The sequence below is a fragment of the Ochlerotatus camptorhynchus genome, unplaced genomic scaffold (assembly GCF_037179485.1).
Source record: "Ochlerotatus camptorhynchus isolate MF236.1 unplaced genomic scaffold, CSIRO-AGI_Acam_v1.1 ptg000080l, whole genome shotgun sequence".
NCBI classification, from domain to species: domain Eukaryota; kingdom Metazoa; phylum Arthropoda; class Insecta; order Diptera; family Culicidae; genus Ochlerotatus; species Ochlerotatus camptorhynchus.
This window is the reverse complement of record NW_027040570.1, coordinates 852,336-866,110: the sequence shown is the minus strand read 5'-3', so window position 1 is coordinate 866,110 and position 13,775 is coordinate 852,336. Positions and strand designations below refer to the sequence as shown.

Below are 13,775 nucleotides of genomic sequence, written 5' to 3'. Positions count from 1 at the left end.
CGAAACGTTGGACGTTTCCATTACGTTGGTTTTGGATTAAATGCAACCCGAAGGTAATTGAAGTAGTAGATCAAATGTATCGCTATCAAGATTCGTTCAATGCTAGACGCTAAATCGAATGTCGTTCACCCAAAAATAGCATAAACGCGCAATTTACCACCTAGATGTCATTATATGGAATACCTATGTCTGCTAAAAGCTAAAAGTGAAATTCAAAAACTACCCAAGAGTTCAGTGGGTTGCTAGGTGAACTTCTTAAGTATTCCAGAATTTGATCGAGTCCGTACACTTGGAAGGCTCAATAGCTTTACCTTTACGGAGCCGATAATTCATTGTTCATTGTTTGTAACAAAATTCACTTATTTCTATGTCTAGTAGGAGTTGGGCCGAATATTCGCGGCTTACCCGAGGTTAGAGGGGTGTCTTCTAAAAAATTCCACATTATAAATTCCTAAAACGATCTCGTTGTAAAACGATATTGTATCAGAAAGATTTACAAAAATCATGCATGGTCAGCTGATTGGTAAAACAAAATGTGAAACTTGATGCTTAAAACTGTTATTCAGTTTTCGAACATTCGAAGTGACATGTTGTCATTAAATAGTTAGTTAAAGCATCTGTTAAAGTTTCTTGATTTGGAAAATCATATATTGGGTTGAGTGTGAGGAACTTCTGAAAATCCCCTGCTCTGATAGTTCTGATCGGTTCTGGTAGACTCTGATCTACACTTGTTTATAAATAAAATGTTAGTACTGCGTGATTGTAAAACCATCGATTTGTTTACACAGTAAAAATGTGCATATTAACAAGTTCTAAAAGTAACGTAAAAAAGACATTCAAGAGCACCGATTCTGGCTATAGAATTGATATTCTCACAAATAGTGTGTCGGCCCAGCTGGCGACGGAACACATCTTGTCAGCATGTCCTCTGCATCACCAAAATATGTCTGACCTGGAGGGCAGGATGCGTGACAGCCACATCAACGATGCAAGTAGAGGAGTGGCTTTGGTATGTTTCGTCAAGAAGACCATATACGTACAAAACACAATCAGGAACGTGAATAACACATGAGCAATTCTCGCTAAAACCGGACCACTTTTCGAGGTTCTCAAATTCTTAGATGATTGTAAATCAATACATTTCTCAAAATTCCTGCGAAAAATCGAGTACATCATATTAAGAAGACTGGCAACTTTGCCAGAATCCAACCGACAAATACAGTAGGTAGAAGAACTATTGAAAAATTGACAAATATGCAAACCTTTCTTTTGATTTTGGAATAATAAGATAAGGTAATATCAACAATCAATACGAAACTAACGATTTTAAATTGGCTCACCACTTTAGTAGCCTATTGGTCCCAAGCAAACGATTAACGTACCCTATTCTAGTCGAAATTCTAGTACTACGCAATGTTTGTTTTGATTCGCTATGAAAGTTTGACAGATAAAATGAGGGGTTATTGGTTTTTCCTATGTTTCGAGGGGTGAATCGATTAGCTTGGGACCGAAGAGAGTACCAGAGCTGAGCCAAAAAGTTGAGCACATTATTTCGGGACTTACTAGTCTTAGAGTTACCTCTATGGTAATATTTTGTTTATGTAAACATCAAAAAAAGATTATGAAGTTTGTGTTTGATACATGTCAATTTTGCTACATGAGAGTCGCAATAAGCGATTTTGTCATTTATCTCACGCACTCTTCACTCTGCGTGAAGAGAGAAGATCAGAAAATCGCTCATTGTAACTCTGTCAAAGCTAAACTTGCTGGTTTTATGTGTCAAACATAAACTTTACAAGATTTTCTTGTTACTTACTCATACAAAATATCACCATAATATCTTATTATTCCTTAATTTAATATGACAAATGACACGATTGTGTCTGTCTACTAGCGGTCATATGAGAAAATATGAGAGTCTTCTTGATTTGTTGTCTGTGTTGTTGCATTCGAAAGGGAAACGTCGGGGATTTGCTGACTACCAAAAATTCTAAATATACCAAATGAAAGCATCAACATTGAACTTTCGAATCGAACGTAAAAATGTTACATTCAAAGTGTTTTTTTTTTTGTATATGTTACTTCATACGCGAAGTTAGCGATTTTCAGAGTTGGTTGGAAATGCTAACATGAAGCTTTAGTGTGATAATTTATTAGCTAGAGAATGATCTTTAGAAGAGCGTTGATATTTTCGAAGACAGCATATTAAGAAGACTCTCCTATTTGCTCGCATAGGAAAAACTGAAAAATAACCGAGAATTTGAAAATTTCCCGAGGAAAAACCCGGGAGAACCGGGAAAAATCAGTAATCCCTAATATATCGTCACTTAAATCATAAGTTTTATTTATTGCATATGAATGTACAGTTTATTCTAACTGCCGATGTATTTCTGTGCACCAACTTATTAAATTGTTTAATTGTTAACTAACAATGATGTTGATTTGGTTGGGAACAGATGTCGCTAGTAAAAAAAAGTTACGGCGATTTATTGCGTATTCAGAAAACCGAAAAATGTAGATTTTTACAAAATTTGCACCTTTTTCTAAAACAAACATTTGGAACAAGTGGTAGCTTTTATTTTTAACGAACTGGCCTATATAAATTTTGCTATTTGGCCTGGAAATACTCCAGCCATAATGCCGATCCTGCAAAATGCGTGGCGATGTTGTGAGCAATCTCGCTTTTCGGAAACGAGACAGTCGTGCTGTATCGTGCTTGACATGCTTTTTGCAGGTTCGGTATTATGACAGATAAGATTGCCTTACGATTAATTCACTTTGAATCCTCTTCCTCCATAATATTCACTTCAGAACTACCTCAGAAATCACCCGTAGTTCTACTTTACTTTTTTGACGTAGAACTACGTCTTTGTGGACTATACTGGGGTGCAAATCCAAAAAAAAAAATGCTTGGAGAAATAGTGTTAGATTTTGAACGTTTGTAACTTTGTCATTTATAAATTAAATTAAAACCCAAAAACGCCAATCGATAGGAAATAACTCTACGAATTCGCTGAAATAAATACTTTTCTAATTTTCCATAAAAACTATTGAAAAATGTATAAATGATAATTTTGTCACTGTTTTTTTATGAAATAAACGTTTTCGTCAAACCCAGTCATTATAATCGAGTACCACTCGGTTGCACATCGTTCCGCTTGAACCTGAAAAGTTATAGAAAAGCACTGCTTTCGAGCTTCTGCTCATTTCCGCTTCGGACGGCTTGGCAAGCAGCAAGCAGGAGCAAGAGGTGAAATGTATCCCCCCCCCCCTCTCTCTCTCTCTGTGTGTGTCGTGCTGAACATTCTCGCAGGCGCTGCGACCGAATGGTATCGGGCAGGTGTGGGATGAGCTTTAAGCTAAGAACGATGTCGTACATTTCAACGGACAACGTTGTGGAGATCGAACAATTATTGTTGAACAATGTATGTTGTTTAATGAATACAAATAAATCACTCCGTACACCAATCTTGGGTCACCTTTTTTTTTTGAGTGTGCCGATTGTGCCGGTCATAGAGCAAGCTGCGATTGTTTGTAAAATACTCATCCCTGCAACGCGGTATTTGTGACACCTTGAAAGTTTTCGAATGGATAAATCGGTCTAGTGGCATTTCGGATTTAAATCTATAAGCGAACCGAGAAGTGAACTGCTGGTCTGAGTTCCTCTGATTTATTTAATTAGAGGATGTTCCTGATCATACATATTGCGAACAACTTCTGTGACCAGCAGTGCTCCCATTTTATTTACAACAATCAAAGACTTACGAGATTGTGCCGAAGGTGTGCCGAAGGATGTGCCCAAGCTGTGTCGAATACAATTTCGGCACAATGTGCTGAGTGACTTACCCCTTGGAAAATCCTGTTTTGTCACACTGTCCAAAATTTATAACAATTCCAAATTCAAAGATCATAAAAGTACCTTCAAGAATTATTTTTAATTTTTTTTTTGTGAAGTTAACTTCTTTAGAAGGGTATGACATAAATAACCTTTTTTTCATTATAAAATATTTTGTATGGAAGTGGAAAGAAAAATTTGCCTACAACTTATTGTCGATACAGTCTTTATATGGAGTTTGATCCATTCTGTTGTGAGTTTTATATGCTACAATGACATTCCATTTATTCAATTACAACATTTGTTTAATTGAGCACAGGCAGTAGATAAAATGAATAAGTTGCAGTTGAAAGCCACTGCTCTTTTATTTCTAAGGTTGTTATATCATGACTAACATTAGTATGTTCCCGAAAGTTGGATGAACGTGTCTGGTACCTAATTATTAATAATAAAGGAACTGATTTTCGAACTTCAAACATTGAATCTTAATTTGAGGATACATTCAATAACCGCTAAATTTCCACAATTTTAATAATGAATTGTTCATTTTGGAGTTATGTTTCTAAACCGTTTATTTTGTTATTCATATATTGGTGAATAGAGCAGCAAAAATAATCTCGTAGTCAACAATGCGGTTCTGCTTTGGAAACAACCTTTACCTTTTTAAATTCTTCTAAATACTACTTGAAATTTATGTTCAAATTCCATTGAAAATCTTTCCATAATTCTTTTATAATAGCAAGAGATGAACGAGCTTCTGGCTGAAAGTCTCGCTAATAAAGATAACCTAATCTAACCTTTATAATAGTCCCTAAAATTCCTCTACAATACCCCTCAAAACTCATTTGGCATTCTCATGTTAATTCTCTAGCCAACCCCTTTGAAAGTCAGAATTTCAACTGCCATGATTCTTTTTTAAATCTGAGATCTTTAAAATAGGCCATATTTGAATTCAGAAATCTCGCAAAGTTGAAGAATGAAAATAACTTAAAATATTGAAAAGTTTCATAAGTAATCTTCAAAAAAAATCCTATTCCAAGAATTACTTTCTAATAGAATTGATATGTTCAATCTACCAATTCGGCCTAGGTCCCTTGGAATAATTTACATGTAACTCAGAAAAATATTCAAAATCCTGAGACGAACATTTAAAATTTCAAGATTTGACTAAAATTATCTAAATTATAGTTATTTTTACTCAGCGGTTGCCGTGATCAAGAGAATTTCGTCATGTCAAAATTGAAATTCCAATTGACATGATAGTACGGAAAGGTGAATAAATTTGGAAGCCATCAGTAATAATAACATTCCGTTTGGTGCTGAACTATACTAGATTAAGAAAGACTAAGTGCGGGTTGTGCTTAACAGGCCGGAAATGGGGTAGGTAACCCTATGTGACTTGTGCATAGGAAACAATTTTCTGGACTAGAAAACATGCTTTCTGCATAAAAATCAAGAACAATTATTTGTTGAAAAAAAGTTAAAAATTTGTACTAATAGTTGATGTTATACGATTTTGGTCAATTTTGAAGTGTTTATTATAAGCGTTATGATTTTTGATAAGTTTTCAAAAAAACATAAGTTTAAAATCTTAAAAATGTGCTTTTTGCTATTGAAGTTTAAAACTGTTTTTAATTTTAATTTTTTGACAATTTTTTTTGATCTATTTTCAGTGCGTGTCATTTTTCAGAAAAGACAATTCAGTTGCCTACAACTTTGTCTCAGACGTCATTCATTTTGATTAGATGGGCAATTTTCATGCTATGATTTATGTAAAAATATCGAATAAGCCATTTTGAAAAGATAGGCGAGAGTCAAAATGGCCGAATCCCGGCACAAACTTGATTAATTGTCCCCTTAGTGAAAAAGTATGCGAAGTTTCATGGAATTAGGAGAGTTAAAAATAAAATCGAATCGCCAGTTGGCGTGGAACGTGGAACTGCTGTCCCAGTCTATAAGAGTCATTTCAACTGTGAGCATGCATAAGGGCGAATACGCAATGATCGATTCTCTTCATCGATTTTCTCTTTGCACTGCTACAGCTAAACGAAACAATTTTCTAGAATTTGTTCAATGCAACAGGTTGTATTGGCTATCAAAAGCAACAGCAAACGCACCTAGAAACGTTAAATCAAGCGAGTTATTAACAAAAGAGAAAATCGGCGAAGAGAATCGATCATCGCGTATAGGCCCTGATACATGCTCACTGTCGATTTTTCCGGTATTCTGCGTTTAAATTGCTGGAGTTAATCATTCCCTTAGTACCATATTTTGATGTCTATATGAATAAAAATATGTTGGGCATACTGGGAAAACCGGGAATGTATTTTCTTAAATTCAGTGGCAGTGCTGTTAATTTTCATATCATTCGATTGAAGATGGACCAATACAACAATCAATTCTGTGAAAACGAATTCTCACATGACCATAGTAAGAGCCCCTTTCTCATTCGAAGCTCATCGTCACTGTCAATTGAGTCACTCACTATCATTTGATATACGACAGTCAACATCGGGTTGGAGCTTGGTAGAAGTCTGGTTGGTGTCGGGTTGGCTTAGCTTTTTCGCCGTTTCTCAAATGAGAATGATCCATGCCTTCGTCAAATGATCACCCATTCGAAGGAGGTCCCCTTTGATAGCGGATAGCTGCTTTTCTCATTTACATCAAAAATGTTCAATTGATTTTGAGGATTTACAGCACTGTTCATGAGATTAAGCATTTATTTATTTTTTTCATTCAATATTACATCCACTTTTAACCATAATACTTATCTTTGATGAACATTTCCAGTAGTTTTTCCAACCCAGGACATCCCGCAAAATTAACCAAAAATTACGTTTCTTGATTCCCGCGAATCTATTCCAATTTCTCGGGAAACAATTTTTGAAGGATTTTTAAGTGAAAGACACAAAAAATATCCCAGAGGAGCCAAAATAAACTTCTAAATAGCAAGTTTGGATTAACTTTCAGAGAAATCTAAAGATCTTCTAAGGTAAATCGGAAGAATGTTCTAGAAGAAGTCGGAAGAATTTTCCGAGGGAAGCTAGAAGAAATTTCCGGAGGATGCAGGGAAAATCAGAAGACATTTCAAAGCGAAGCCAACAAGACTAATCAAGGAAGTCGGAAGAAACTTCTGGGGATGTCGAATTCTGGGGCAGTTTATGCGGAATCCCAATGCTTCGGTCAGGGATGTAGCCAAAAAGTTGAATCTGTCCAAGTCTTTCGTTCAGAGAGCCAAGGACCAAGAGGGACTGCATACGTAAAAAGTGCAGAAGGGTTCAAATCGTGACGAACGGCAAAATACGGTGGGAAAGCCACGGACCCGGAACTGTACACCCAGATGCTGACGAAGCCTCATTGTCTCATCATGGATGATGAGACTTACGTCAAGGCGGACTTCCGGTAGCTTCCGGGGCTACTGTTCTTCACCGCCCAGCACAAGTTTGATGTTCCGGAGGAAGTAAGGAAGCAGAAACTTTCCTAGTTTGCCAAGAAATACATGATTTGGCAAGCGATCTGCTCATATGGCAAACGGAGTGCGCCGTTCGTGACTACCGGGACTGTAAACGGGGAGATCTACCTCAAGGAGTGTCTACAGAAGCGTCTGCTTCCTCTTTTGAAGAAACACGCGGGCCCTACGATCTTCTGGCCGGATCTAGCTTCTTCAAGTAACAATTTTGGTTTTATCATAGTCTTGGAGATCATAATTTGGACTTGAAGAATGCTATAAAGCCTTGATAAACCTCGCAATGTTACTTGGGTTCGTGCCATTATTCAAATGTTGTCCTGGAGTGGTACGAAGCCAACGGGGTCACTTTCGTACCCAAGGACATGAACCCCCCAAGGCACCGGAACTAAGGCCCATCGAAAAATATTGGGGCTATTATGAAGCAGGCACTACGGAAGCATCCCAAGGAGGTCAAATCTGAGGAAGGCATGAAGAAAAAGTGGGTTTCCGTACAGAAGAAGCTGCAGCCAGATGTTTTACAGAACCTAATGAGTGGAGTTAAGCGTAAGGTGCGAGCGTACGGTTATGGTATTGAAGTGGAATGAAATAAATATGCCACAAGCTTACTAATGGGTTATATTTAATTGTCTGAAAGTTTGAAAAGGATCGGTCAACTACGTAATTTTCTTCAGCGTTTTTTTTTCCATGATGCAATTTGATGTAGGACACCCTTTATGACGTGTTTGTTTGTTTACATTTATCTGCTGCTTGCTTCTCTTTAATTATCTTAAAGATAAATTGTCCAGCTCAAACCAATCGACAGAGTTGTTCAGAATTGTTTGAAAGTGTTTTTACAACGCTCTAAACTTCTGAGGTGAGTGTAGCTATTGTCGCCAGTCTCTTTTTCTTCGGCAACCTTTCCATTTGAACTGCGTGTAAACCAGCTGTTCTATTATCGGCAACTGGAAATTAGCCGCATTTTGCAGTTCGTATATTTCATTGAACGAAAAATCTGGTATAACAGGAGTACTCAGTCGTACAATCAGATTGAAACTGAAAGACTAAAGAATCGTTTGAATACATTCAGTGAAGTGTTTTTATGGGAAAATATAGTCAAGTTAACGATTACATTTTGGTTGCCGAAAACAGTCAATGGGTGCTACATTTACCCTATTCCATAATTTAAAAATCGTTCTGCAGAAGCTAAATAAAAAAATTATGTAGAGTAACTGTCATAAATTCAAGTTTATACTTTTCTGATCTTTGAACTAAAATATCCAGAGCCATCAGCTGTTTCCCGTTTCCCGGGAATCCAAAAATGGCCGGGACATGGCAGCACTAATTGACGGTACTATAGGATTTAAGTGGCATTTATGTAGACCACATTTGGTTCTGCTAATCAACTTCTTTTAAAAGTGTCCGGAATTGTGGACCAAGAAGACAAACCACATCTCGATTCTGCCATTAAGGCTATTCCATAGTCTGTAGGCCTATAACGTTCTATGATTGAGGCTGATTGAACTCTCCAAGAACCAAACTGCCCCATCAAAATTCAATAGTTGCTCCATTTTAATGTCGTCGACAAACCAAATGAGAAACCTTTCAGGCCCATTCGAAACAAGGGCTCCCATAAATAAATCATAATTGACATCTCCTAAACGGGCATCTCAGGCAATCTCCTGGACTGGATCGTAGAATCGATCTCTATCCCACCGAACCTTGTCCAGTTCCCATATAGGAAACCATTTAGCATAGCTTTCCTGCGTTCATTCAATGTGGACACTTCCTCACCTTAGGCTGGGTTCTCCCTCGCTCGAATTCTTCTTTTTCCATTTATGGTCAGCCCTACTATATAGGGCCACTTCCTTCTACGGTAGCTTGCTCTCCCTCCCGGCCCGGTGTCAGAAGTTGCGTGTGCTTATTGTTTTTACTCTACTCCAACAAAAAACTGAACAAACACGTTGCGAGGTATTCTTTAGGTGGAATGTCGTCCGATATACTACCTATTCTCGATGATGACGAATAGATGAATTCCTAATTAGCTTCCCGCGCGATGTATGGTCAGTGTTGTCAAGCAGCCCTGATTGCTTCCCTGGAAAGATGACGAGTCTTTTCTTCTCTCTCTCTCTCTCTCTTTCTGCTGAAGTGGGTGCTCTGACCGTGACTGATGATGATGTTGTCGATCCGTGCCTGTTGTTGTAGAACAAACATCGAATAGATAACGCACAATTGGTGAACCCTCCACTCCGCAGTAGCACGTCGCATTATGATCAAGTGCGTTCGCTGTAGTAAGTAACAGAAAGCGTTGGCGCAACATAATTGAGCATATTATTTTTCACGTTTCAAGTTGCCGGAGTTAGTTCACAACCGTGTCGCAAACACAAGCGGATGTTGCTCCGAAAATGACACCCCCTGCCCGGGCGAGGGCAGATGATAAATGGTTATTGGTTCAACTTTTGACCTGAGAGCTCATCGGATGTCACCTACATTTCTAGGTTTTCACCAGAGTGTTGTCTTACTTTGAAATCGGTGGTTCGACGGTTTCCATCTTAAATTGACGGACGATTAAAAACGCAATTTAATAGAATTTTCTGGATAAAACTGGCATTACAGAATATATTTCCGGACCGACAAATTTAATGAAATCGCGAAAGCTTGGTCCAAAAACCACAATACTGTGTCGATTTGCACTGGAATCCGTCTTTGGCTAACGATAACGCTAACGATGACAGGGCTCATTAATTTTGGCTTGCACCATGTGTATGAACATTAAGATAAGCTAACAAAGTTGCCGCGACCCACCCTTATGTCACCGATCACATAGTTCACTTTTGTTTGTTTTGGCCCATCAATTTATGTCGGAATCCTGCCTCGACAAATATGGATCGCGTTCTGTGGTCATTTGTATTCCTATGAATTATTAATATCCACGCTTCGGCGTTTTCGCCCTCCCACGGACGGATGGTTCGGAATTTTGAGAAAGTCATTTACTTACAAAAAAGTACGAATTCACCTGTCTCCCAAGCAAATTCAATCATCCACTGCATCAATTAACTGCACACATCTTCCAAGCAGGCTTACGAGTGAGATATCCTATTAAACTGCAATTAAGTGCGCGCTGCGACATGAGTCAAACCGTGTAACAAAAGCAGTTATTCTCAAATTAGCATACGTCGTTGTCGTCGTCACCGTAGTAACTCCCTTTGATGTTGCTCCGAGCTCCGTGGAACCTGTTCCCCACTCGAATGTGACAATATCCAATAGCGTACCTACCTACGTACCTACTGCTGTTGCTAATATTGAAAGCGTAACGATCTACCCCTTTAAAAGTTATCGGGCCCAATTTGCGGGGGTGGTTTCATTAATGATTGCTGTTAATGTGGGTTGGCGTCGTTCGATGTGTATGTGTTTTATAAGAAACGAAGATCGCATTCGGTTTCCCGGCGCCTTGTTTCCTTGGATCGTGCGTCCTAAATTGGTAATTTTCAGTGAAAGAGATAGCATCCAGTCAGTGTGGGGCTTCCGTCCAATATCACTGCGGTGGCGTCGGTGATGACAAGGTGGAGCATTTAAGGTCGCTTAGGTATGTTAGGGGTGTTGTTGTTGTTGTTTGTGGATTTTTGTTTTCAATTCCAATGAAGTTCTGCTCGAGGAAACGGTGCGTTAGTTGTTGGAAAGAGTCGATGCTGGAAGGTTGCAGTGATCGTGGTTTTCGGAGCAGGTGCCTTCGTCGATAGTGCTGGGCAGGATAGTGAAGTGATTTTGAATAATAAAATGAGCTGGGTTGATTGGTTCGGTGTAGTTTCATTTCTTCTGGAGTGGCAATTAGTTGAATCTCTTGCAATCAGCATTAAAGAAAAATTGAAAGTTTTTATGGATTTCGTTGGAATAAATATTTGCGTCGTGTCCTTCGGTTATTTGTGATGTACGTGCCATGTTTGGGCAACTTAATGCAAACCAGATTTTGTTTATTGCATGCAAGTAATAAATCATACAAGTGTCTCCTACTTACATTATTGTTCATTTTAGTTATCCAAAACCTTTAAAATTTTCAAGTCACAATATAATGTCAGTTTCGTGTTTCTAGTGGCAAAAATGCTACGGTTTTTTTTTTTTAACTCTTTATTTGTTCCAAATTCAAAATAAATTACATTTCATTTTAACCTAGGTGCTCCAGTTACTGCAGTAACGTACCAGCCTTAATTGTTATGATATATATCTAAGTGTTTTTACATTGTTCATGTCTTGGCAATTCAGTATTTTAAACAGGTTTTTTAACCTGCATGTCAGTATAACAATTGATATCTTAAAACTAAAAACTAAAACTAAATCTTATCTAAGTATAAAGGGAATTAATCGTTGCAATTGAGGATTGCAACGATTTTTGCCGGAAATTATTAATTATTTTGTTGGACATTTGTGCTAAAGTCTCAACATTCGAAATTCTATGTACTTCGGTAGTACTGTACCAGGGAGGCAACTTCAAAATCATCTTCAGAATTTTGTTCTGAATCCTTTGAAGTGCTTTTTTCCTGGTAGTGCAACAACTAGACCATATTGGCACAGCGTAAAGCATGGCTGGTCTAAAAACTTGTTTAAATATTAGAAGTTTATTCGTCAGGCAAAGTTTGGATTTCCTGTTTATAAGAGGATACAAACATTTTATATATTTGTTACATTTGGCTTGAATGCCCTCATGTGATCTTTAAAAGTTAATTTTTGGTCAAGTATTAATCCAAGATATTTCACTTGGTTTGACCAGGAAATTGGAACTCCGTTCATAGTGACTATGTGACTACTACTAGGTTTCAAAAATGAAGCTCAAGGCTTATGTGGAAATATTATAAGTTGAGTTTTGGAAGCGTTGGGAGAAATCTTCCATTTTTGTAAATAAGAAGAGAAAATATCTAAACTTTGCTGCAGTCTGCTGCAAATAACACGAAGACTTCTTCCTTTAGCGGAAATGCCTGTGTCATCAGCGAACAAAGATTTGTGGCAACCCTGAGGCAAATCAGGGAGGTCCGAAGTGAAAATGTTATACAATATAGGCCCAAGAATGCTACCCTGAGGAACTCCTGCCCTAACAGGTAGTCGATTAGATTTGGAATTTTGATAATTTACTTGAAGAGTTCTGTCAGTTAAATAATTTTTAACTAATTTCATAGTATAAAGTGGAAAATTAAACTTTTTCAATTTAGCAATCAAACCTTCATGCCAAACACTGTCGAATGCTTTTCCTATGTCTAGAAGAGCAACTCCAGTTGAGTGGCCTTCAGATTTGTTTGAACGAATTAAATTGGTAACTCTTAAGAGTTGATGAGTAGTTGAATGCCCATGGCGAAATCCAAACTGCTCATCTGCAAAAATTGAGTTCGTATTGATGTGAAGCATCATTCTATTCAAAATTATCTTTTCAAAAAGTTTACTTATTGAAGAAAGCAAACTTATTGGACGGTAGCTAGAAGCTTCAGCTGGATTTTTATCCGGCTTCAAAATTGGAACAACTTTTGCATTTTTCCATTTATCAGGAAAGTATGCCAAATGGAAACATCTGTTAAATAATTTTACCAAGAAAGACAAGGTACTCTCTGGGAGTTTTTTGATGAGGATATAGAAAATTCCATCATCACCTGGAGCTTTCATATTTTGAAAATTTTTAGTTATAGACCTTACTTCGTCGAAATCAGTCCCCCAGGAATCATCAAAAATATTTTCCCGAGAGAAAATATTCAGAAAATCCCGAGCAACCTGATTCTCAATAGGACTAGTAAGACCCAAACTGAAATTATGGGTACTCTCGAATTGCTTAGCAAGTTTCTGAGCTTTTTCCAAATTTGTGATCAAAATTTTATCACCTTCTTTAAGCGCTGGAATAGGCTTTTGAGGTTTTTTCAAAATTTTTGTGAGTTTCTAAAAGGGTTTGGAACTCGGGTCTAATTTAGAAATATTATTTTCAAAAGTTTTGTTCCTCAGGGCAGAGAATCGCTTTTTAATTTGTTTTTGCAAATCCCGCCAGATAACTTTCATGGCAGGATCGCGTGTTCTTTGATATTGTCTCCTACGGACATTTTTAAGACGGATCAAGAGCTGAAGATCATCGTCTATTATAATTGAATCGAATTTAACCTCGCATTTTGGTACTGAGGCAGCTCTTGCTTCAACTATAGAAGTAGTCAGAGATTCAAGAGCATAATTAATTTCATCTTTGGTTTGCAAAGGAATGTTTGGATCGAAGTTATATTCCATAAATGTTCGATACTGCTCCCAATCAGCTCTATGATAATTGAAAGTAGAGCTGTTGGGATTACAAATTATTTCTTGGGATATTTCAAAAGTTACTGGAAGGTGATCAGAACCGAAGTCAGCATGGGTAACTAATTGGCTACAAAGTTGACATGAATCAGTTAAGACCAAATCAATAGTGGAGGGATTTCTTGCAGAAGAAAAGCATGTTGGGCTGTTTGGATATTGAATAGTGTAATAACCTGCAGA

General features: G+C 37.5%; 1 protein-coding gene across 10 annotated transcripts in view; it reads left to right on the top strand.

The window, feature by feature from the left end:
- Positions 1-13,775, top strand: part of CLIP-190 (Cytoplasmic linker protein 190) — a 289,367-nt gene that overhangs the window by 210,585 nt on the left and 65,007 nt on the right. The window lies entirely within an intron of this gene.